Source organism: Protopterus annectens, chromosome 1.part2 (assembly GCF_019279795.1).
Source record: "Protopterus annectens isolate FY-2018-M chromosome 1.part2, PAN1.0, whole genome shotgun sequence".
Classification (NCBI taxonomy): Eukaryota; Metazoa; Chordata; order Ceratodontiformes; family Protopteridae; genus Protopterus; species Protopterus annectens.
The window spans coordinates 127,885,747-127,910,269 of record NC_056727.1 but is presented as its reverse complement, the minus strand read 5'-3'; the positions used below and the strand labels follow the sequence as shown (position 1 = coordinate 127,910,269).

General features: G+C 41.3%; 1 protein-coding gene across 1 annotated transcript in view; it reads right to left on the bottom strand.

Annotated features, from left to right (window-relative positions):
* PNPT1 (polyribonucleotide nucleotidyltransferase 1) overlaps nt 1-24,523 on the bottom strand; it is a 1,644,852-nt gene that overhangs the window by 288,079 nt on the left and 1,332,250 nt on the right. The gene's annotated exons all lie outside the window — the stretch shown is intronic.

Genomic DNA, 24,523 nt, shown 5'->3' with positions numbered 1-24,523 from the left:
TGATTCATTTAGGATGCTGTGTGTTGTTTTCAGTTGAAAATACTATATAGTCATTTGGAGCTCTAACCAGTTCATTTTTTTAATCCTAGTCAGTAAAGTTTTTTCTTTGAGTGGTTAACTGAAGGTTTAGCTACTCCATGGTTGGCACATATTACAATGGGTAAATGAAATTTCTGTAGATTTGTTAATTTGGTGAAACATACAAGAGGCTTGGAAGGGGTCCTTAGGCTAATTAAACATTTCCATTTAGTACACAAATTCTCAGCTGCAGAAAAAAATATATATCTGAACTGCAACATGATAAAAGGAATGGTGTGGAACTTCCATTCAACTTAACTTCTCCAATGACACTCTAGGCTTTCCGCCACCCACATAAAGTCTATCATCATATTTTTAACAGACTTCAAAAAGTTCAACTGCACAGCCTTCTTAAATAGCTCCATCTTCAGAATGTTACCAAATGTCTGCGACCCTCAAATAAACCCACACACTGATCATTGTTAAATTAAATATAGCACAGCTGCAATGGACATAAATAAATAACAGTCATTTCTTTCCGTAGAGCGACGCCTCCAGGTGCATCTGCACTTAATGCCTACTGATGCCTCTAGGAGTCAAATATTGCCTGTTCATATTTCAGTCAATAATTCCAAAAAGTACAGTTTTGTACCTACCATAAATGTAGATGTTCGAAGATCCACATTGCTGCAGTCCTTACACTTGGGTAGTCCGCTGTCCTCGATCGGCCCGAATATCAAAGTATTAGGCTGACGTCGGTCAAGGCGCTTAAGACTGACATCAGGACGTCAGGGTACAAATGCGAATGACCGACGTCATATCCTCAGTCTTTTCTTGCCCCAGATGTCAGAAGACCCTAAACAGAAAGGTCAAAACCAAAAGACAGCAAAAAACAACCATCCACCCTTGCACTAAACATATGTACAATATATACAATATCCACAATATTCACAACCCAAACCACACCACCGCCTCTAACTACAGAGGGGAAGGAGGGAGGGTAAATTGGACTGCAGCAATGTGGATCTTCGAACATCTACATTTATGGTAGGTACAAAACTGTACTATGTTCTTCATCTCACATTGCTGCAGTCCTTACACTTGGGTAGAATCCCAAAGCAGAGGTAAGGGAGGATGGCAAAACTATAAAGCAGTAGGAGCTGCCAAAATGCCCTGTAAAATTGCAGTGGCAAAACCAGCCCTAGATTTAGAGTAAAGTGGAAGGTGGTAATGCTTAGAGAAAGTATGCACTGAACTCCAAGTAGCTGCCTCCAAAATATCTTTAGTAGCCACCCCTTAAAAAGCTGTAGAAGTGGCAGTAGCCCTAGTGGAATGAGGCCTAATCCCAGCTGGAATCTCCTTACCATGATGGGAATAACAGAAAGCAATACAAAACCAAATCCACTTCGAAATAGTTTGTTTTGACACAGGCTTGCCGTGAGAACCCAAAGCAAATGAAACAAATAACTGCTGAGACTGCCTGAACCCTTTAGTTCTGCTTAAATAGTATCGCAACTGCCTGTGTATATCCAAGGTATGCAAAATCTTTTCCCCTTTATTTTGGGGGTTTGCATAAAAAGTAGGCAAATGAATAGTCTGGTTTAAAGCCACACTAGAAACCACTTTAGGCATAAAGGAAGGATTAGTACGTAAAGATACCCTATCCTTATGGAAAATTAAGAAAGGCTCAACCGCCATAAGGGCCTGTAATTCAGAAACCCTTCTCGCAGAGGTAATGGCCAACAAAAAAGTAGTCTTCCATGATAAATATTTCAACTCGGCAGTAGCTGCAGGCTCAAAAGGTTGTAGAGTGAGTTTCTCCAACACAAAATTGAGATCCCAAGCAGGAGTAGGAGCTCTACGTGGGGGTCTTATATTCTTTGCCCCTCTAAGGAATTGCTTAAACAAAGGATGAGAAAACAATGGTGGGTCACAGTCATAGTGAGCAGAAATTGCTGCAGCATGAACCTTAATAGAAGAGAAGGACAAACCCTTGTCCAGTAACTCAGCAAGATATTGAAGAGCCACACTTAAATTAGGCTTAGAAACATCAAATTCCTTTGCTGCACTCCAAAATAAAAATCTCTTCCATTTATCTGCGTACACTTTCCTTATACTAGGCCTTCTGGCCTCCAAAATAACATTCAAAACCTGCTGTGGAAGCTGAGACCCTCCAGGGTTTAAAACAGAATATGCCAGGCTGTTAGGTGAAGAGAGTGAAGTTTGACATTGAGCAAATGACTGTTCTCCTGAGACAGCAGGTGTGGAATCGAAGGCAAAGGCCATGGAGGCTCCCGTACCAGACTTCTCAGTAATGGGTACCAGTGATGTCGAGGCCAATCTGGAGCTATTAAAATCATCTTTGGCTTGTCCTGCCTGACCTTTAGGAGTACCTTTGGGAGGAGAGGCAGAGGTGGAAAGGCATACACATGAAGATTGCTCCAATTGAAAGAAAGAGCATCCACTTTCCAAGCTGTGGGATGAAACCTTTTTGTGCAAAACTTTGGCAGCTGGTAGTTTAGTGGAGAAGCGAACAGATCTATGTCTGGAGTTCCCCATGACACTGTCAATTTCCGAAATACATGAGGATCCAATTTCCACTCGTGGGGATCCATAATTCGTCTGCTCAACACATCTGCTAAGGAGTTCTGTGCTCTCGGCAGAAACCTTGCCTGAAGATTTAGCTGTAAACTGAGAGCAGTCTCCCACAAAATCATTGCTTGTCTGCATAGAGGATAAGAATGTGTTCCCCCTTGCTTGTTGATGTACCACATGACAGTTGTGTTGTCTGTTAGAACCAACACCTGCCCTGGAAGAAGTAAATCCTTGAAAGCTATTAATGCAAATTGGACTGCTAACATCTCCTTCAAGTTGATATGTAGATGTTGTAGTCTGGCAGGCCACGTGTCTTGTATCCACTTTCCATTTAGATGAGCTCCCAAGCTTTGTCTGAGGCATCTGTCGTTAGAATCTGACTCGCCTCTGGCCGGGTCACAGAGAGTCCCTTGTTTAGGTGACATTCCTGAGCCCACCACAAAAATTCCTTTTGAATGCAAGGTATAATCTGAATGACAGTGTCCATATCTTGGCAGTGCTGTGTCCATACATTTTTGAGATACCATTGTAGCTTCCTCATATGCAGTTTGGCATTGGGAAGCACCAGAATACAAGATGCCATGAACCCCAAGGCTTGAAGGACTGTCCTTGCAGTCAGCCTGGACCGATGAGACAATAGATGGAAGTAAAGGGAAAGATTCTTTTGTTTGTCCGGGGTCAAAAAGGCCATCTGGGATGCTGTATTCAGCCTCACACCCAGAAAGCACATGTCCTGAGAGGGTACTAGACTGGACTTTATTTCGTTCACAGAATACCCCAGGCATCTTAGCACTGCTATCACATATTGCAAATGTTGAAGAAGTTCGTCCTTTCCTTGGGCCAGAATCAGGCAATCGTCCAAATAAGGATAGATCTGTATTCCTTTTAGCCTGAAGAAAGCTATCACTGGAGCCAGAACCTTCGTGAACACTCTGGGCGCAGTAGATAAGCCAAAGGGCAATGCAGAGAACTGATAATGAGAAGTCCCAGCTCGAAAACGCAGATACTTCCTGCAACTTAGCCTGATAGGAACATGAAGGTAAGCCTCCTTGAGATCCAGAGTCACCACCCAGTGATCTTTGCCCAGCAGAGGTAAAAGCTGTTGCAACGTCAACATTTTGAACTTGGGAATGTCCAGATAAGTGTTGAGGACAGATAAATCCAAAATTGGTCTCCAAGTGTTCCCCTTCTTTGGTACTAGGAACAGGCGAGAATAAAATCCTAGGCCCACTTCTGGCAGAGGAACCGGCTGTATGGCCCCTATTTGAAGCAGCAGAGAAATTTGTTTGTGAGCCTCTATTCTTTGCTGAGGAGGAACGTCTGGCATGCCTTTGAAAGGAGGCAAGGTATGGAAATAAAACTTGTAACCTTGGTGTATGATATCCAATACCCATCTGTCCTGGGTAATTAAACTCCAATTTTCTTTGAAGAGTGCCAACCTTCCTCCCAAAGGCGCTGCCAGACAAGAAGGCTCTGGCAGCTGAAAAGGTAGGTCATTGGGCCTGTTTACGAAAGGACTGGCCCCTGCCCTCACCGAAGACTGTGCAGGTGAACTCCCTGTTCTAGGTCTGAAAGAGCCCTGAGCTCTGCCCCTACCACGTCTAGATCTTCCCCTAGACTGTGAATCATAAGAAGGGTACGTCCACCCCTTAGCAGGCCAATTCCTACTAAACTTGGAGGCTGAACTTGCAAAAAATCTTTAACAGCCTGCATAGACTTAGCCTTGTCTTCCATTTTCTTTAAGACTGCCTCCACAGGCGAACCAAACAACACATCAGACTGTAAAGGAGCATCTAAAATCCTTGTCTTAACATGGTCAGATAAATTTTGATCCCTCAGCCAGGCGTGCCTGCGAAGAACTGACCCAGTGGCAGCCACCCTAGACGAGGCCTGTACAGCATCAAAACCACATTGTAAAGAATGCTTACCCACCTGTTCAGAAACATGTACCAAATCTTGTAATTCTTTACACTCAATGCCTTCCGCCAGAGCATCTACCTTAGACTTCAATTGAGAAAGAAGATAGTTTTGATATTTCAACATGTGAAACTGGCAATTCAAAGCCCTCATAGCTAAGGTGGAAGAAGTATAGACTTTCTTTCCCCATCTATCCAAAGCTCTGGCCTCTTTATCTGGAGGAACCGGATTTTTTACAACAGAGGCTTTGACGCCCTTAGGTCCTTGACTAACAGTTTCTGGGTCCGGCCTAGGACTTCTATAAAGATATTTATGAGCTTCAGGCACCCTGTAATACCTGTCCGGTTTAACAGGAGCAGGAGGCAAAGAATCAGGATTAAGTGAAGCCTCTGCAAACACATCTTCCACAACATCCAGAACAGGTGGTATAGCCAAAGGCCTATGCTGGGGTAGAAGCAAAAATTCCCTAAGCCTTTTCCTGGAATCAGAGAAGTCCTGACCTTCCCACTTAAAATGCTCCCTCATGGAATGAAGAGTCTCTGAAAAAGAAAAATCCTCTGGAGGAGAAGCAGAAGGAGTAGAATCATCCACATCAGAATCAGAATAAGGAGAATACTCCTGCAAGTCTTCAGTCAAGACTCTGAAACATCCGAAGCCTGCACAAAACTCCCCAACTCTGGTTCCACCCTAGGCCTCTTATCAGGAGGGGGCAAAGAACCTCTAATCAAAGTAATTAAATCTTCTGCCATTTTAAGCATGTGCTTCTTGGGCACAGATCCTGAAGAACTAGGAGTGACACCAACAGAAGCTAAACCTGGCCTGCCTCTGGGAGAAGCCTTGGAAACAGAAGGAGAGGGCCTAACCACCCTAGGAAGGGAGGGGAGTACAGTAACCTGAGAAGCCCCTTCAGTCTGACCTGCCTCCTGAGAGGCCACATCCTGCAATATCAAAGTCTCCCCCTGGGACTCCAGAGAAGCCTCCGCGGAACCACCGGTTCCACTGACGCCTCTAAAGAACCGGCGTCCGCACGGACGACTCTTCTTGCCTGGGTTTAGCTGCTTTGTCTTTGCGCTTCTTGAAGAAGCGGCCGGAGCATCCGACGGCATATTATAATTGCACCGCTTCAAGACCAACCTGGCACAATCTAACCTTCGCAATAGTGCGCTTATTGAACCTAGCACAAAAGCGACACCCAACAACGCCGTGCTCAGGCCCCAACCAAGGAATACACAACGAATGATAATCTCTATGCGGTATCTGTTTCCCACAAGAAATACAGTTATTCACTTTTTCTGACATCCGGTAAACCACTGAGGCAAGAAAAAACTAAAATATTCCCCAACGGGGTACTTAGCCAACTTTGACTCGGTCTGAAACTCCGAATTCGAAAAATTTCAGAACGCCGAACGGCACTTGCAACGCTGCTTCTGCATCGGACCATGCGGCAAAAAAGACTGAGGATATGACGTCGGTCATGCGCATTTGTACCCTGACGTCCTGATGCCAGTCTTAAGCGCCTTGACCGACGTCAGCCTAATACTTTGATATTCAGGCCGATCGAGGACAGCGGACTACCCAAGTGTAAGGACTGCAGCAATGTGAGATGAAGAACATCCATGCTATGTACAAGATTTAAAAAAAAAATGAATCTTAAAGTTTACGCAATGGCAAACTCAGCTGTATTAACAGTTGACCTCTGTCTAGTGCAAGCAAATAGATATATATTTTTGTTTGTATGATATTAATTTATATAGATATCATTTTCACAATTTCTAAATATCTCAACAACCACGTAATGCAGACAGAACTCCTTAGCCTCATATGAATGCTCTCAGCTAGTTGAATACAATACTGCTGACAGTATGTATGTAACTTGAGTGGTTGCAGAGACATTGTAAGTTGTTTATAAAATTTTACAAATATAACAGTTACTGTGTTTACTATGACTTCTAAAATTCAGATAAGACCTAAGCACTAGGTAGCCTATCTACCACAAGAGGAGAGGTTTCTGGCCCAGAAATTGTGGCTTACTGACCATTTGGGCAGTTTTTTCCATCTCTTTCAACTTTCTGATTTAAAAGCCCGCATCTGCACTTGTTTCCCACCTTTCCTGTAACTAGTCCAGCCCAGATACAGATCTGCTGTATCCAGGACGCTCTGTAAGCTTCTGAGCTCCCCAAGCCTTTCTGTGTTGGAGATAAGCCTTTTAGTTTGTCAGTGGGATTGGTAAGCACTAGGTAGCCTATCTACCACAGGAAGAGTGGTTTCTAGCCCAGAAATTGTAGCTTATTGGCCGGTTTGGCAGTTTTTCCATCTCTTTCAACTTTGTGGTTTAAAAACCCGCATTTGCACTTGTTTCCCGCCTTTCCTGTAACTAGTCTAGTCCAGATACAGATTTGTTGTATCCAGTACTGTTTGTAAGCTTTTGAGGGGTGCCAAAGTCTGCTCTTCAATTTTTCCTTTAGATCTGCTAGTCCTCTCTTCTACTACACTTTTACTAGCTTATTAGTTTAGCGCTTTACCAGACTTCTTGTAGCAATTATTGCAGCACACAAAAGTGCTATCAGAACTAATGTTCTACAAGGAAACAGCTCCGGTACATATCATTAATACCCACCCCTCCAGGCATGTTTAAAGGTCAGTTCCCTGTGCTTTGTCCTATTAACCTGGTGAACTTGGGCATCCTGAGGCAATGTAGCAACTGCCTCATGTACACTGACAACTCTCTCCTCTTACCTCCCAACACTCAGACTTGCTTGCACTTATATATCCAGACTGGAACCCATACACTCTCCAGCCAAGACTGGAATAGCTGGTCAAGAGGAGAAAGTCAACACTTGCACCACACCACATGTAACACGCAGTCCTCCAGAACATACACCAGCACTGCCTTCACATAAAAACATAAACCACACACCCACCTTCGCCGAGGCTCTCAATAAAAATCTACCCAATGAGCAGAGACCTCCAAGACAGGAATACACTTGACCACCACAACACCAATCACAATGCACATAACTCTACTAAACAGTGTGGCACTCAACCAAAGCCCCTAAGGCAAAATAGCATGCCCAACACAGTAGTCATAGGTGACTTGATAGTGAAGCACACTGATTTCCAAAATCACTAGGTTGAATAAGGAGAAAGTAACAGTCAGCTGCCTGTCAGGTGCCAGGATCCGCCACATAATGCATGCACTCAGGTCCCTCAACAACAGGTACAAATATGACTATCACTGTACATGTGGGTGTGAATGACCTGAGATGGACCTTCCTGGACTACATGAAAAGAGACATGGAGGAGCTCTCGGATTATGTAGCCCAGGCAGGTATGACCCTAACCCTGAGCAGCATCCTACCATCATTCAGAATGATACCACAGTACAAGCAGAAAATCATTGATTTCAACAATTGGCTATGTTTCTGGAGTTACTCTAAGGGGATCTAGTATCTGCCTGCCTGGGATGGCATAATCGACAGACCTCGATGCTTTGCCAGAGATGACCTGCATCTGTCACCCCTGGGCTTCTGGATACTGGTCAAGGTTCTTGCCACCCTTATAGTTCCTTTTTAGGCAGTGTACCAAAGATCAAATCACCACCGTAACAGCTACAAACAAATGTAATATGAGGGTCATGCTGCTCAAAGCTAGAAGTCTAAATCTCAAAATGCACTCGCTCGAAGCACTCCTTAAAATAGAGAACATTGACATTTGTGCTTTAACAGAGACCTGGTTCAAGGCAGCAGAAAGCACCCCTGCACTACCAGGCTATAACTCATTCCACACCTTTCGGCCCCAGAACTTGGACTGAAGCTCCAAAGGCGGTGGTGTTTCCATATTCATAAAGGATACGCACACCTCTAGACTGGCAGCCCAACATAACGCATCTGAGATACTTCAGGTGAAGCTAACATTGGGTAAGACACCGATTCTGCTCGTAGACTGCTATAGGTCCCCAACCATGTCTCAAGACTCACAATCCACGTTCCTAAGCACCCTGGAGAATATTAGGGTCCAACCTAATACTCTCATACTGGGCGACTTCAACTACCCCTCCATTAACTGGGAAAACTACTCATGTACCAATATACTTGCCCAACATTTCCTGGAATTCATTAATTCCAATGCCCTGGACCAGCTCATTCTTACCCACACTAGAGGTAGCAACATCCTTGACCTGATCATTACTAACATGGGCGACCACTGCTCTTCACCAATAATCAACTCCCTGGTTAGATCCGACCACAAACTAATCACCTTGAAACCCCCCCCCCCCCCCCAAAGGTAACCACCACGAAAAACTTCTCCAAAACTAACTTTGGACTCCTAAAAACAGAGGTGGCTAACTTCACAGCACCCATGCAAATGGAGAATAGCTGCATGACCGTTGAATCACACACAAATGGACTGTACGAACACGTACACAAATGCATGTTTCTTGCCATACCCAACAGAATCAAGATGCTCTCCTCCAAAAAAAGGAAGCCAATCTGGTGGCCCCTTGCCATAAACAAACTCTACAACAGAAGGAGGAAACTGATGCGGAATAAGGTCAAGTCCCAGGACTTTAAAAACTCCCTTATCAGCCTCAACAAAAAGTTGAGATCCCTCATCAAATCCTCTAACTCTAGCTATGAAAACAGAATTGCAGCAGATAATAAAGACAACCACAAGGCCTTCTATAATTTTGCAAAGAATCTCCATGGCAATACCCAGATTTGCTCTGAGCTACTGCACAATGGTACCTCCTATACAGAGCCAACAGATATTGCCAATATACTGGCCAACAGATTCAGTGCCAACTTTACATCTCTCCCCCCACCCCAAAAGGACCAATCACAATACCAGTAGATTGCCAGGCACCCAGTATTACTGCTGCACAGGTTAAAACAGCACTGTCCAAGGCCAAGAATACAGCTTCTATGGGACTTGACAATATCCCTGTCTGTGTTCTACATGAACTACAGAGTGAACTGGCACCTCACGTGTGCCCTGTTCAATCACAGCCTCACCTCAGGCTTTGTCCCTACCAAATGGAACACTGCTACAGTCATCCCTCTCCACAAAGGAGGAGCGACTACAGACCCTGGGAACTATCGCCCCATTAGCCTGACGAGTCTGATATGCAAAGCTATGGAATGCATCATCATGGACCTAATAAACAAGGACATAGGGAGTCTCCAAACTCTGGATCCTATACAGATTGTGAAGGGTATCTCATGCCTGCTCAACTTGGTTGACTTCTTTGAGTCAGTCACCAGATCCTTTGATACCATTCCCCACTCAGGAATCATAGAAACACTCACTAAGCTAGGCATTAACCCCTATATCACTAGGTGGGTTGCAAACTGTCTCACAGAGAGAACCCACAGTGTGAAAGTAGATGACTCCAAGTCAGACTGCAGACCAGTCACGAATGGAATCCCACAGGGTTCGGTCCTGGGTCCTTCTCCTGTTTGGTATTTACTTTTCTGAAATCCAGGCCAACACAAAGGGACTCTGGCTGACAAAGTTCGCAGATGATTGCAAGTTGGAAGCTATAACTAACTCAAGTGATGTTGACATCCTACAAAAAGGTCTCACTGAGACCAATGACTGATGTCAGAACCATGGCCTTAAACTCAATGCCAAAAAAAATGTGTAGTCATCCCCCTTGGGAAAAACCCAATTCCCTTGAATTACCACATCAATGGTAGCCCACTGAACACAGAAGGCATTATATGAGATCTGGAAACACAGGTTGACAGCAACCTCTCTTTTGACCACCACATTGCCACTGTGGTCAGAAAGTTCTTCTACGTGACACATCTCATTACTAAGGATTTTGCATCCAGGAAGAAAGAGGTCATTGTCTCCCTCTACTCTTCCATCATTAGGCCAATCATCGAGTACAATGCCCCATTTGGCATATACCTCACTAGACACCTGCAACAACTGGAGAGGCCACAAAAGTACCTCACAAAGAGGATCCTAGGCCTTAAACACTTGTCCTATATGGACAGACTCAAAAAACTCCAACTATTCTCCGTCTCATATCGTCTACTTACAGGCATTCTCTGCTTGACTTACAAAGCCATGTCTGACTCTGTTAGAAATGCTACATCTAATGAAATCCCAATCCCTCCACAGTACATGCTCCAGAGACCTCAACCTCATTACCACAATCAACACAACATGCTGGAGGGACAGGTTCTTAACCCAGAGACTGCCCATGCTCTGGAACAGACTTCACATACATGTCAAGCACCTCACTGGCCCTCTTCAGGAGAAATCTTGATGAGTGGATGAGAAATAGAAAATTCACCCCGGGGATCACTTCAGTGGTTCTACTCGACAGAGGCACTGGGAACTAAGGCTGGGTGGCACGATGCCAGGGTAATCCTATGGGCTAGACTTGTAATGGCTCCACGGCCATTAGCCTAGTATACACCTATGAACTACAACTATAAAAAATAGTTTGTGATGAAGAGTTTGCCATTTATACTTCTTACATAACCACTGTGTTTCCAGAGATATGAACATTTGCTTGAAATGTGAGGACATAATTTGATTCTGACAAAAGGCTTAAGCGCCGCCCATTGAAAGTTCACAGTGCAAATTTGCTGAGCTCCACTGGAGTGAATGAGTTAAGTAAGGATATCAGTCTATAAGAGGATAGCATAAGCATTTATAATAATTTGCTTCCATGACTGGGATACCATTATTAAAGTGAGGACTTCATAAAACACCACCACAAAGCAGGAGACTATTTTTATCTTTCTTATGTCTACAAATCTGGTTTCCCTAAAACTCATAGAGTTCCTAATGGAAAGGACAATTACCTAAGTTCAGCTCTGCAAAGAAAATTCCTATCAGTGATGTTATAATGTGTATATCAGCAGTGATTCTTCTCTGTTTTTTACACCTTTATTAAATCATCACCTAAGACATATGCACATATACATTAATAGAACAGAAAGCAAACAATACTAACAGTTTTCATTTGCAAGCAGTATAGGTTAGATACATTTTTCTTCATTTTAGCAAGTCTCACTTATTCCAACATTACATAATTGTTCAATTCTTGCATTCCCTTAAACATCATGCCTCCTACTGAATGTTATTCTGCATGTATTGTTCCCACAAGTTTCAACTATTTCTATGCAATTTACACCTTTCATTTTCTAAAGATCCCATTCCAGTTTTTTTTAAATCTCTTTTACAGTATTCAGTAGTTCAGTTATAGTCAGTTTACATTTTGATTTCCATTTTCAAGTAACTGCTTTTTATGGTAGGCAATGGCATTAAACGTAGCAAGATCTTACTATGTCCAGGCAATTCAAATCCTGTGTCACAGCTTAAAAGTATAATGCCCTTAGTCACAGTCATCTATCCCCCAAACATTTCTGACAACAGTACTCTGTAGCCAATTTTTAATACCTGCCAATTTGATAATGTCCCAAAAAACATGTTCCCAGTTACCTCTCTCTTCCACTATCTAATGGAGAAAATTTACCCTAAAGTCTGCTTGGTTTATAAAAATACCTATGCAAACACTTCCAAGCAAAATTCGTAAACTTTCTGGACTTTGTTGCACACTTAAAAGCCACAAAAATATATTCCCAGTGTTCCTTTGCAAACTGCCTTTCCAGTTTCTCTTCCAAATCTTTTCTAACCTGCTCTGATTGTTTCTTAAAGTTATCATGCAATATTCTATATGACCTACTAATTGTCCTTTTCTAACAGCAGCTTCTGTTCTAGACTCTAATAAAAATTCTACCAGAGCTGGTCTTTCACTTAGCACTTCCCTATCCCATTCTCGTTGTCTATACTAGAATAGCAATCCCTGGTAAGGAAAGCTGTCTCTAACCAGCAGTCCAAACATCTGCTTGGCCTCAGCCCACTGCATTACCTTTCCCTCAAGTTATTTGCTCCCTATAACTTAGTTCCTTTGCCAGTTTTCTCTACTAAATTCCAGCCCTCTCTTGCATATTTCTTATACCCCCTACTTGCAGTCATCACATCTGGTAAAATCTGCTTTCTCCACTGCTGTGTTGGATTAGTCTTTATCACACTTTATGCTACTTTAGAAATATAACATGTTGTAAGTTTGTTGTTCTCTTTTGTAAGGATCTGCATCCAAAATCCTACCGTCATTATTTCTTGAAATGTGCCTGTTTCATTATCATCCCTTTCCATTTTGATTTAACTGCGTATTTCTAAAATATCCACTCAAATCACCACCTTGTTCTATGGGAAGACTCAACTTATGCCACTTAGCTGCTGCTCACTTCCAATCCAAATAACTTCCTTCAACTCTTTATTCATTATCATCCACAATTTCTCCACTGGTCGATAAAAAATGCCTGTATATAAAACTAAGAGGACTAAAAGCATTTTAATTGCTTGTATTTTGCATTCATATCCATACTCAAGATCATCCAGCTTCTCAGTTTATCTTTTGTTTAGTCAATTCCTATATATCCTTAGCTGCCACAACAGAATCCTTTTTAATCCATAATCTTAAATACTTTATCTTATCCTGTTCCCATAAATATGGGTATTGCTGAACAGATTTGTGTGTGAGTATATAGTTTACTACTACTTTATCTTTATTAATTTTATATTCCAAAAAAAAAAAAAAAAAAAAATTTAAATTGTCTCAAAATATTCCATAGCACCAAAATGCCCTTTACTGGATTTATCAAATACACAAGAATATCCACAAATAAAGCTTTTTTTGATTACCATAAAAGTTATATTCTCGAATTTGTGAGTCCCTTATTTATTTGGTTTATTTTTTGAGCCACTGGCAAGAAAAGGGGAAAAGGACACCCTTGCCTGGTTCCATGGTTAAAACACAGCTTGTTGTAAAGGAACCCTGCCACCTTAATTCTTGCCTCCAACAATTCATATATTCTCCTAATAACCCTAGTATTTTATCAGGTTATCCAAATGCATCCATTACCCTACTCTTAAAATCCCAGCTGACTCTACTTGATGCTCTTTCTGCATCAAGGCCCACCAACACTGAGTAGTATTTTCTTACATTCTGCTTCCCTCTAGATCATCACAGTTCTAGCAATGTTGTAAAATGTTTGCCTTCCCTCCACAGAACTACACTGATCCATATCTATCAATTTTGGCAACACCTTTGTCATTCTCTTACCTAGTATAGAAAAAAAATCACTTGCTTTAAAATCAAAATGAACCTACATAAACATGGGTCTGAACAGTCTTTCCCCCTTTCTGGGTACTACAACAACCACAGCTTTCTTCCAAGATGTTGGTGCTTCCCCTCCGTTAAAAGTACTGATAAACAAAACTTTCCACAGCTACATCACATTCTTACCTTTAAATTCCAAACGTCCATAGTAATACAGTCTGTTGATTGATTACGCAACAGCATTTTTATAATCTCTTCTAGTCTTAACTATTAATTGTTGAGCTTTATCTTTTTCTAATCTTGGCATAATTAAGTCTTCCATAAAAAATTCCATTTGTGTTTTTCACTGGTTTTCCACATTCCTCTGGCTTTATACAAATTTTCACAAAATTTATGAAACAGAGGATCTCTAATACCTCTATAGGATTTATGATTATTTCTCTTGTCACAGACACCCTAAGTTTAGCGAAAAGCCTTTCTACTTTCTGTTCCTAAGCCAGTCTGCTAAAAGTTTTTTGCTCAAAAAGTAACTGATTAACAGCAAGCTTTCCAAAACTCATGCATATTAACTAATGCTCCATTATTTTCCATTTAGCATTCTGCAGTTCCTCCTCTTTTTTTTCTGTGAGATCACCCTTATTCTGCAATACTTTATCCTTTGTTAGTGCCTCTAAATAAATTCTTTTATTTCTTTCCCATATCTTTCTCTTTTATTTCTGCACTGTTTTTAAACTTACTGTTCACTTTATCCCACTTGCTAGCTATATCCTCTAACGAGATGTCCATCTTCGCTAATAACTCTTGAATAATTTCCACTACCCCATTTTGTATATTCCTTTCTTATTAAAAGGCAAGGAGGAACATGGTAGTGCCTTATACTTTATTACCATGCATCTTTATTTTAGTTTTTATCAGTGCATGACTTAAAATAGTTATTGGATGTGTATTAAAGCTTTCAATTAAATACAAATGCTCCTATGAAATATTTGTGTTTAGTTTAACCCAGTTACTGTACCTTGGGAAGTAATGCATAAATTCTGTCCTAGTTCCTACTACTGAATTCACATCTTCCATAACAAATATTCTTATATTTCTTTACAAAAGTATACTTTTTTTTCTTTTTTTCCCTTCTAGGCACCCAATACATCCTCACTATTGCAAATCAGGTCCTAGTCCTAAACCATGAATAAGATTATCTGCTGAAAACTAATTATTTCTACCAAAATGTTCTTAAGCTCCATAAGAGGATTTTTGGTAGAACATATATACATGCCAACATAATCTTCCTCCCTTGTCAATACTCCCTTATTACTACAAATCTACCACTGTTGACTTTTCTTCCCATTTTCTGCCTTTATTGGAGCCCCTCTAGCAATCAGTATTATTATTCTCCTTTTCCTTTATTTCTGATATTCTGCTGAATGTCCATTCTGAACTCCTTCCTTTGTTGAATACACATGTCCATTTTTATCCACGTGTGTCTTCTGCAGGATTGTTATCTGCATCCTGCATTTTTTAATATAATTCAACACACCTTTTTGTCTACATCTGTAAGGCCATTTACATTCCACAGCAATCTGGACAGAGGAGCCATTATAATAGAAAACTGTTACTCTCGCCCATTATAAATGACAGCTCTTCTGAATGTGCATATTCAGCTGTTGACTTACATGCTCACACAGTTTGAAGGCTGATGTTTTATGCAATTGCTGTTTCTCATCTTCACTCATCTTCATTTGGATCTATGTCTCATTTTTCAATATTTTTTGCTTTAATGAAAACCTCCATAAAAAAAAATCTAAATGTTCAGAACCTTCCATCCTCAGTTAACTTAGAAGAAAAAAATAAATAAAACTATCTACATTTTCAACAAGACGTTTTCCCCTTCAGACAGGAGATGATGCTTCAAATCAGCGGCTGCAACTACAGGTATTATCTAAACTTAAGGGCACACCCATGCCAAAGCACACATTACTAGCCTGTTTTTCCGCTTTCTCTGGTTGCTGTTCTTTTTGTACCTCTATTCCCTTCTTAGATGTGAAAAACAGCTTGCAAATTTTCAGCAAACATTAACATTTAGTCCTATGAAAATAGCACTGGCGACCTTTACATAACTAAATGTAAATGCATTAAAGTATTAAGGCTGCTGGAGAGGCTACTACATCATATTCACTTCCTACAGTTTCACACTTCATTTATTTTTCATTGAAGGTGTGCCACTGTATCTTTAAATGTTACATTCCTCTCAGCAAAGAGTGCTCAGAACTCTCAAGATTAATTGCACTTGCAAACAGCTTGTCTCCAAGTAAAAGCAATCAGGAATGAGGAAAAATAAACAATTACCTGCTTGGCAAATGCATGAAAGAATCATTGTAAATTTCACTCAGAACACAATGTACAGATTTTCCCTGGCCAACTGCCTGCGCCTGTAAATTTGTGTCTCCCACTGAGAGCATATGTTAATGGGAAAAAAAGGTAATAACTTTGCAGATGCAAGAAACTTACAATTTTCCATGTTTTTCATAATTCACTCAATTTTGTAACTATTTGCTTCAACAAACTTGTCTACGTCTTAAACCAATGACATTAATCTGGAAATCCACCCATTTAAAGCAAATTACTACCTTAATTCTAAATATAATCTGATCAATGCACTTTTACACATTACCAGCCCAAAAATGTACCATTTTTTTAACATTAACTTGCTTATTTCTAGTCTCTCATATCTTATTAGAGTAGAACATTCATATATCTTACAACTAAGTAAAAGTACATGCTTGCTTTAATATCTTTAACATGCACAAGTCACTGATAAGACAAGAGTCTTCCTCACATTTAAAATACACCTAAAAGCACACTATACAAAACTGCTTTACAACATAACATACAACTTGTGACATAAGAATTATACAAATAAGAACAAAAATGTTTTACTTATAGTTACGTCTTCATTCCCTTCAGTGTCCTCCTACACATTAATGATGAAGTGTGGTTAGATGCTTTACAGTTCAACAAGTTTAACAAAGTCAACACAATTCTAGTCTCTCAGTCACTTTTTTCTTTCATAGCCATAGTTCAGTCTATTCCTTTATCCAGTGGGATCAATGGTTTATAGTCTCTTATTTATTCACTAACTTCAGTGCTGGTGCTGGCGGTCTTCCTTATCATCTCTGTCTCCACCACAAGTCTCTGGTTCAAGTCCAAGGTACGTCTGATTCATTTAGTCATTTCTTCTTTTTTTTCTGTCTTCTACCCATTTTCCTTCGGAACAATAGAAAGGTTTCACCAGCAAAGTCTCTCTATGGAATCTGTTGTCAGAAGAATGCGAAGCAGAATCCCTTTCCACTTGCTGGCTCACGTTTTGTTGGACAAACATTATTTCTTCCTTAGCCTGTTTTGCATCAAAAATGTCTTTGATCCCTCAGAAAAAAAAATATTCTGAAGACAGCGGGATAGAGCAGCTTGAATCTCACACCTACTTCTCAACATTCCCTGACTACTGGGATAAACATGTCTCTCTTCTGCCTTATGCAAAATGAATAATCACTTTCCATAAATATTTTGTCTCTTCAGTTTTCAATACTTCTTTCTGCCAGTTTTGTCAGGAAATAATCTTTTGATTGCATCTTTACTAATATGACTTGACTGTTTTTACATGCCCTGATTGGAGCACACACATGATATGCCATTTCAATGAAGAAATCCCACTTTGGAACACCAGTCCAGTTTGCTTACTTGTACTTTCATAAAATTACAGTAGGCTCCTCCCAGTTTCAATGGTGCAGCAGAGAATCTCATTTTTTCTCTGTGTGCGCTATTTTTTAACTCCTTTTTTAAAGCTCTTCTTGAGCATCCTTTTGCTCAGTCAGCCTTTTCTTTATTATAACCTCTGGTTGTTGTAGTTTTATCAGTTCATGTGAATAGCCAGTTAAATCTTCTTCTCTGTTTTCCAGACTTTTATGAGTTGATATATACTTTCAGCGATTAATTTTAAACACATCTAAGTGCATTTGATTTATATTTTTTTCTAAATTAATAAAAGCCATTTCCTGTACTACAGATGAAACCTGAACTGCCTTTTTTTGCTAATCAGCTTCAGGATTCTTCCCAGCCAGAGTTTTCTCTTCTACTTTTATGCCTGAGTTTCTCTCAGGTTTTTCAGATATTTCTGTTACTGGCAGTATAATTATTAGCAAGTGACTGAATTTTACCTAAACCAACGATTTCATTGGGCCTTCTTTACAGCTGCTCTTTTCACTCAGGGAGTGTTCAAATGAGCCTGTTAATCAGTTTGCAGCTATATAAGAAGTAGGAAATGCTCCTGTAATACACTGTAAATGCACTGGTCTTTGAGCTGGACCTTAGACTAAAGTGAGGAGTGTTCTAAAGCTTTGGGATACAATTAGCATGTATCACAATACCTATTTGTGGATTTTAAGATATATATATGAGACAACTGCAGGATCAGAGCCTTCACCAAGATTTATGCCATCTTACTGTGTTGGTCAGTGCTGTACACTTGGGTGTGTAGGCTAGTCTATAGGCAAAACTTATCTGCATGAAGGAGAGGTGATGCTCAAATTCATGTCAGATTATGGTACACAGTGAAAGGCAATAAGGTATTTTCCTGTAATTACCTAAAAAATCATGAAATTCTACTGCATTCTAATTCAAGTTTGTGCATTAGCTTTGACTGCAGAATAGTGACAATGTGTGCTGAGTAAAAGAGAGAAGGAATACATAAATAACTACAGTGGATTGTACTTGGGAAAGAGAATGTCTTGACCCTGTAAGGACATCCTAGCATTTTTTTTTTGCCAAGACAGATTTGTTATGGAGGTCAAACCTGAGTTATAAATAACATCTCCTACTAATATAGTGGAGACTACTACTTGGACACCTGAGCTATTAGAAAATGTGATCATAAGGGTATTACGTGAAGTGAAATATGAGCAATGGATAATTTACACCAGCACACTTGTTAGAAAACAGTACACCTTTCATGTCTGCAACATTAAGGAACACTTCTACAGCGAATGTCATGACTACAAGCAAGTAGTATTCCAGTGTTCCATATGTCCTCAGTGAGGCACAGAAGATGTAACCAACTGATGACTGAAAACTCATCAGACAGAAAAGTGTAAAAGTCTATAGAAAGCATGTGATTTATTTTATTTAACCAGGGTAAGTCCAACTGGACATCATGTATCCTTTTTCAGTGGAGTCCTGGGGAGAAAAGCTCCAAATAAATAACAGTGTACATACATGCTTTAAATAACAAAAAAAATGGCATACAAGATAAGAGAAACAATGAAGTACAAAAAACAATTATGTAGAACAATAAGATACTCAGGAGTAGTACCATTATTGATAATATATACAAAAAGTACATTTCAGGTGAGAGTATAGTGTATGCATTAAAGACTTCAACGGGTCACTTACATATGGAAAAGTGGGTCTTCAAGGGGGGGCTTTGCAGTTGCAGAGAGGGTTAGTATTGAGGTGTAATTTAAGAAGGCCTTTAAAGGTGCCTGCCTGACTTTGTAGCCTGAGTTCAGGTGGGAGGGTGTTCCATGCTTTGGCAACATCATGGGAGAGTAAGGCCTCCCCAGAACTGTTATTGCATGGATTAAATTAAATCAGGTTTTGATACATGAACGTAGCTCCCTTTTAGGTGTGTGAAAGTTTAGCATGTCGGCAAGGGCAGAGCACTTTTTGCATCAAAAATATACCAAAAAATATATAGTAATAAAAAATATATAAATAATTAAGTAAAACACAATTTTACAGTGAGCCCATTCTCTAAGCGCAACAATGCCCTCCAGGGTGTGTGCTAATGTGTAATTAATGTCCTTCCAGGGGTGTAGAGGCCCGATGCCACATTAACACCCCTGGGCGGGCATTGACCTCTTCAAGCTAGAGCTTTCCCTACTACACAAGAATGCAAGAGACGGCTTGCACCTGGCACCCCTAGGCTTTTGAATACTGGCCAAGGCTCTTGCTGCCCCCATAGCGCCTTTTTTAGGCAAGGTTCAAAAGTCAATCCTACCTCCGTAAATAGCACATTAACAAAAAACTGAGGGTTATGCTACTCAGTGCCAGGAGTTTAAATCTCAAAATGCACATGCTCGAAGCACTCCTCAGTATGGAGAACGTCGACATCTGTGCAGTAACTGAAACATGGTTCAAGGCTCCAGAGAGCACCCCAGCACTACCGGGCTACAACTCATACAAAACGTTTCAGCCACAGAACATGGACCGAAACACAAAAGGAGGGGGTGTATCCATATTCATCAAGGATACCTACACCTCCAGGTTAGTGGTGCAGCATGATACCTCTGAGATCATCCATGTGCAACTAAAATCGGGCAAATCTGCAATGCAAATTGTGGTCTGCTACAGATCACCCTCCATGACCCAGGACCACCACTCCACCTTTCTGGAGACACTGGAAAACATGAAGGTCCTACCAAACACCCTGATATTTGGCGATTTCAATTACCCTACCATTAACTGGGAAAACTACTAGAGTACAAACTCCCAGGCCCAGCGCTTCCTGGAATTCATCAACTCAAATGTCCTGGATTAGCTGGTAAACTCCCCTACCAAAGGTGAAAACATATTGGACCTGGTCATCACCAACATAGGTGACAGGTGTTCCACAACAGAGGTCAACCCGTCACTGGTTAGATCAGACCATAAACTAATCACTCTGGATGTCCACACCCCACCACCACCTCCAACTAAGGAAACCACAGTAAAAAAACTTTTCTAAAGCAAACTTCACCATACTAAAGACAAATGTGGTAAGTTTCACAGCCCCCACGCTAAAGGATAACACTGCCCAAGATGCACAAACCTTTACAAATGTACTCTATGAGCACCTACAAGGATGCATGGATCAAGCCATCCCTAGCAAAACCAAGACTCACTCCTCTAACAGAAGGAAACCAGTCTGGTGGACCCCTGCCATAAACAGGCTATACAATTGGAAGAGGAAAAGTACAGTTTTGTACCTACCATAAATGTAGATGTTCGAGGATCCACATTGCTGCAGTCCTTACTATTGGGTAGTCCGCTGTCCAGTCGGCCCGAATACCAGAGTATATGGCTGACGTCGGTCAGGGCGCATTAGACTGACGTCAGTACGTCAGGGTACTAATGCGCATGACCGACGTCATATCCTCAGTCTTTTCTTGCCCCAGATGTCAGAAGACCCTAAAAAGACAAGGCCCAAAATACCTGCACCAAAAATATGTACAATATATACAGAAATATATACAAAAATATCAGCATATAACCTCACCTACACAACCACCCCTAAACACAGAGGGAAGGAGGGAGGTAAATTGGACTGCAGCAATGTGGATCCTCGAACATCTACATTTATGGTAGGTACAAAACTGTACTATGTTCTTCGTTCCACATTGCTGCAGTCCTTACTATTGGGTAGAATCCCAAAGCAGAGGTACGGGAGGCAGGCAAATCATAAAGAAGCAGGAGCTGACAACATGCCTTGCAAAATAGCTGTGGCAAAACCAGCCCTAGACTTAGAGTAGAGAGGAAGGTGATAATGCTTAGAGAAAGTATGCACTGAACTCCATGTAGCTGCCTCCAAAATATCCTTAGTTGCCACCCCCCTTAGAAATGCTGTTGAAGTGGCAGTAGCCCTAGTGGAATGAGGCCTAATCCCAGCTGGAATCTCCTTGCCATGATGGGAATAACAAAATGAAATGCAAAACCCAATCCACTTAGAAATAGTTTGCTTAGACACAGGCTTGCCCTGAGAACTCAAAGCAAAAGAAACAAACAACTGCTGAGACTGCCTGAAGTCCTTAGTCCTGCTTAAATAATAACGCAACTGCCTATGTACATCTAAAGTGTGCAAAATCTTTTCCCCTTTATTTTGGGGATCTGCATAGAAAGTGGGCAAATGAATAGTTTGGTTTAAAGCCACACTAGAAACCACCTTAGGCATAAAGGAAGGATTAGTACGTAATGATACCCTATCCTTATGGAAAATCAGAAAGGGCTCTACTGCCATAAGGGCCTGCAACTCAGAAACCCTTCTTGCAGAAGTAATAGCCAACAAAAAAGCAGTCTTCCATGACAAATATTTCAAATCAGCAGTACCCAGGGCTCAAAAGGTTGTAGAGTAAGTTTTTCCAACACAAAATTGAGATCCCAAGCAGGAGTAGGAGCTCTACGTGGGGGTCTTATATTCTTTGCCCTCTGAGAAACTGCTTGAACAAAGGATGCGAAAACAATGGTGGGTCACAATCATAGTGAGCTGAAATTGCTGCAGCATGAATCTTAATGGAAGAGAAGGACAAACCTTTGTCCAATAACTCAGTAAGATATTGAAGAGCCACACTCAAATTAGGCTCAGAAATATCCAAATTCCTTGCTGCACTCCAAAATAAAAATCTCTTCCATTTTTCTGCGTACACTTTCCTTGTACTAGGTCTTCTAGCTTCCATAATCACATTTAAAACTTGTTGAGGAAGTTGAGACCGGCTGTCTCTCAAAACAGAATATGCCATGCTGTTAGATGAAGAGAGCGAAGCTTGACATTGAGCAGGTGGCCTTCTCTCTGAGACAACAGGTGCGGAATCAAGGGTAAAGGCCATGGAGGCTTCTTTACTAGACTCCTCAGTAATGGGTACCAGTGCTGCCGAGGCCAATCTGGAGCTATTAAAATCATCCTTGGCTTGTCTTGTCTGACCTTTAGAAGCACCTTTGGAAGAAGAGGAAGAGGCGGAAACGCATACACATGAAGATTTTCCCAACTGAAAGAGAGAGCATCCACTTTCCAAGCTGTGTGATGTAACCTCTTTGTGCAAAACTTTGGCAGCTGGTGGTTTAGTGGAGAAGCGAACAGATCTATGTCTGGAGTTCCCCAGGACACTGTCAACCTTTGAAATACATGAAGATCCAGTTTCCACTCGTGGGGATCCATGATTTGTCTGCTTAACACATCTGCTAAGGAGTTCTGTGCTCCGGCAGAAACCTTGCCTGAAGAGTTAGTTGCAAGCTGAGCGCAGTCTCCCATAAAATCATTGCTTGCCTGCACAATGGGTAAGAATGTGTTCCCCTTGTTTGTTGATGTACCACATGACAGTTGTGTTGTCTGTTAGAATCAACACCTGCCCTGGAAGAAGTAACTCCTTGAAAGCCATTAATGCAAACTGGACTGCTAACATCTCCTTCATGTTGATATGTAGATGCTGTAGTCTGGCAGGCCACTTGTCTTGTATCCACTTTCCATTTAGATGAGCTCCCCAGCAATGTCCGAGGCATCTGTCGTTAAAATCTGACTCACCTCTGGCCGGGTCACAGAGAGTCCCTTGTTTAGGTGACATTCCTGAGCCCACCACAAAAATTCTTTTTGAAGGCAAGGTATTATTTGAATGACAGTGTCCAAATCCTGGCAGTGCTGTGTCCATACATTTTTGAGATACCATTGTAGCTTCCTCATATGCAGTTTGGCATTGGGAAGCACCAGAATACAACATGCCATGAACCCTAATGCTTGAAGGACTGTCCTTGCAGTCAGCACGGACTGATGAGATAGTTGATGGAAGTAATGTGATAGACTCTTTTGTTTGTCCGGGGTTAAAAAGGCCATCTGGGCTGCTGTATTCAGTCTCACACCCAGAAAGCACATGTCTTGAGAGGGTACTAGACTGGACTTTATTTCGTTCACAGAATACCCTAGGCATCTTAGCACTGCTATAACATATTCCAGATGCTGTAGAAGGTCTTCCTTTTCTTGAGCCAGAATCAGGCAGTCGTCCAAGTAAGGATAGATTTGAATTCCTTGTAGCCTGAAGTAAGCTATCACTGGAGCCAGAACCTTTGTGAATACTCTGGGCGCAGTAGATAAGCCAAAGGGCAATGCAGAGAACTGATAATGAGAATTTCCAGCTCAAAACCGCAGATACTTCCTGCAACTTAGCCTTATAGGCACATGAAGATAAGCCTCCTTGAGATCTAAAGTTACCATCCAGTGATCTTTGCCCAGCAGAGGTAACAGCTGTTGTAACGTCAACATCTTGAACTTTGGAATGTCCAGATAAGTGTTGAGGAGAGATAAATCCAAAATTGGTCTCCACGTGTTCCCCTTCTTTGGTACTAGGAACAGGCGAGAATAAAATCCTAGGCCCCTTTCTGATACAGGGACTGGCTGAATGGCCCCCATCTGGAGTAACTGAGAAATTTGCTTGTGAGCCTCTTTTCTTTGTGGAGGAGGAACGTCTGGCATGCCTTTGAAAGGGGGCAATGTATGGAAATAAAACCTGTAACCGTGGTGAATGATATCCAACACCCATCTGTCTTGAGTAATTAAATCCCAATTTTCTTTGAAAAGAGACAGTCTTCCTCCCAAAGGAGCTGCCAGACGAGAATCTTCTGGCAGCTGAAAAGGCAGGTCATTGGGTCTGTTTACGAAAGGACTGACCCCTGCCCTCACCAGAAGTCTGAGCAGGTGAACTCCTGTTCTAGGCCTAAAAGAACCTTGAGCTCTGCCCCTACCACGTCTAGACCTACCCCTAGACTGGGAGTCATAAGCAGGATATGTCCACCCCTTAGCAGGCCAATTTCTACTAAACTTGGTGGCTGCACCTGCAAAAATCTTTAACAGTTTGCATAGACTTAGCTTTGTCCTCCATTTTCTTTAAAACTGCTTCCACAGGCGAACCAAACAACACATCAGACTGTAAAGGAGCATCCAAAATCCTTGTCTTAACATGCTCAGCTAAATTCTGATCCCTCAACCAGGCATGCCTGCGAAGAACAGAACTAGTAGCAGCCACCCTCAAGAGGCCTGTACAGCATCAAAACCACATT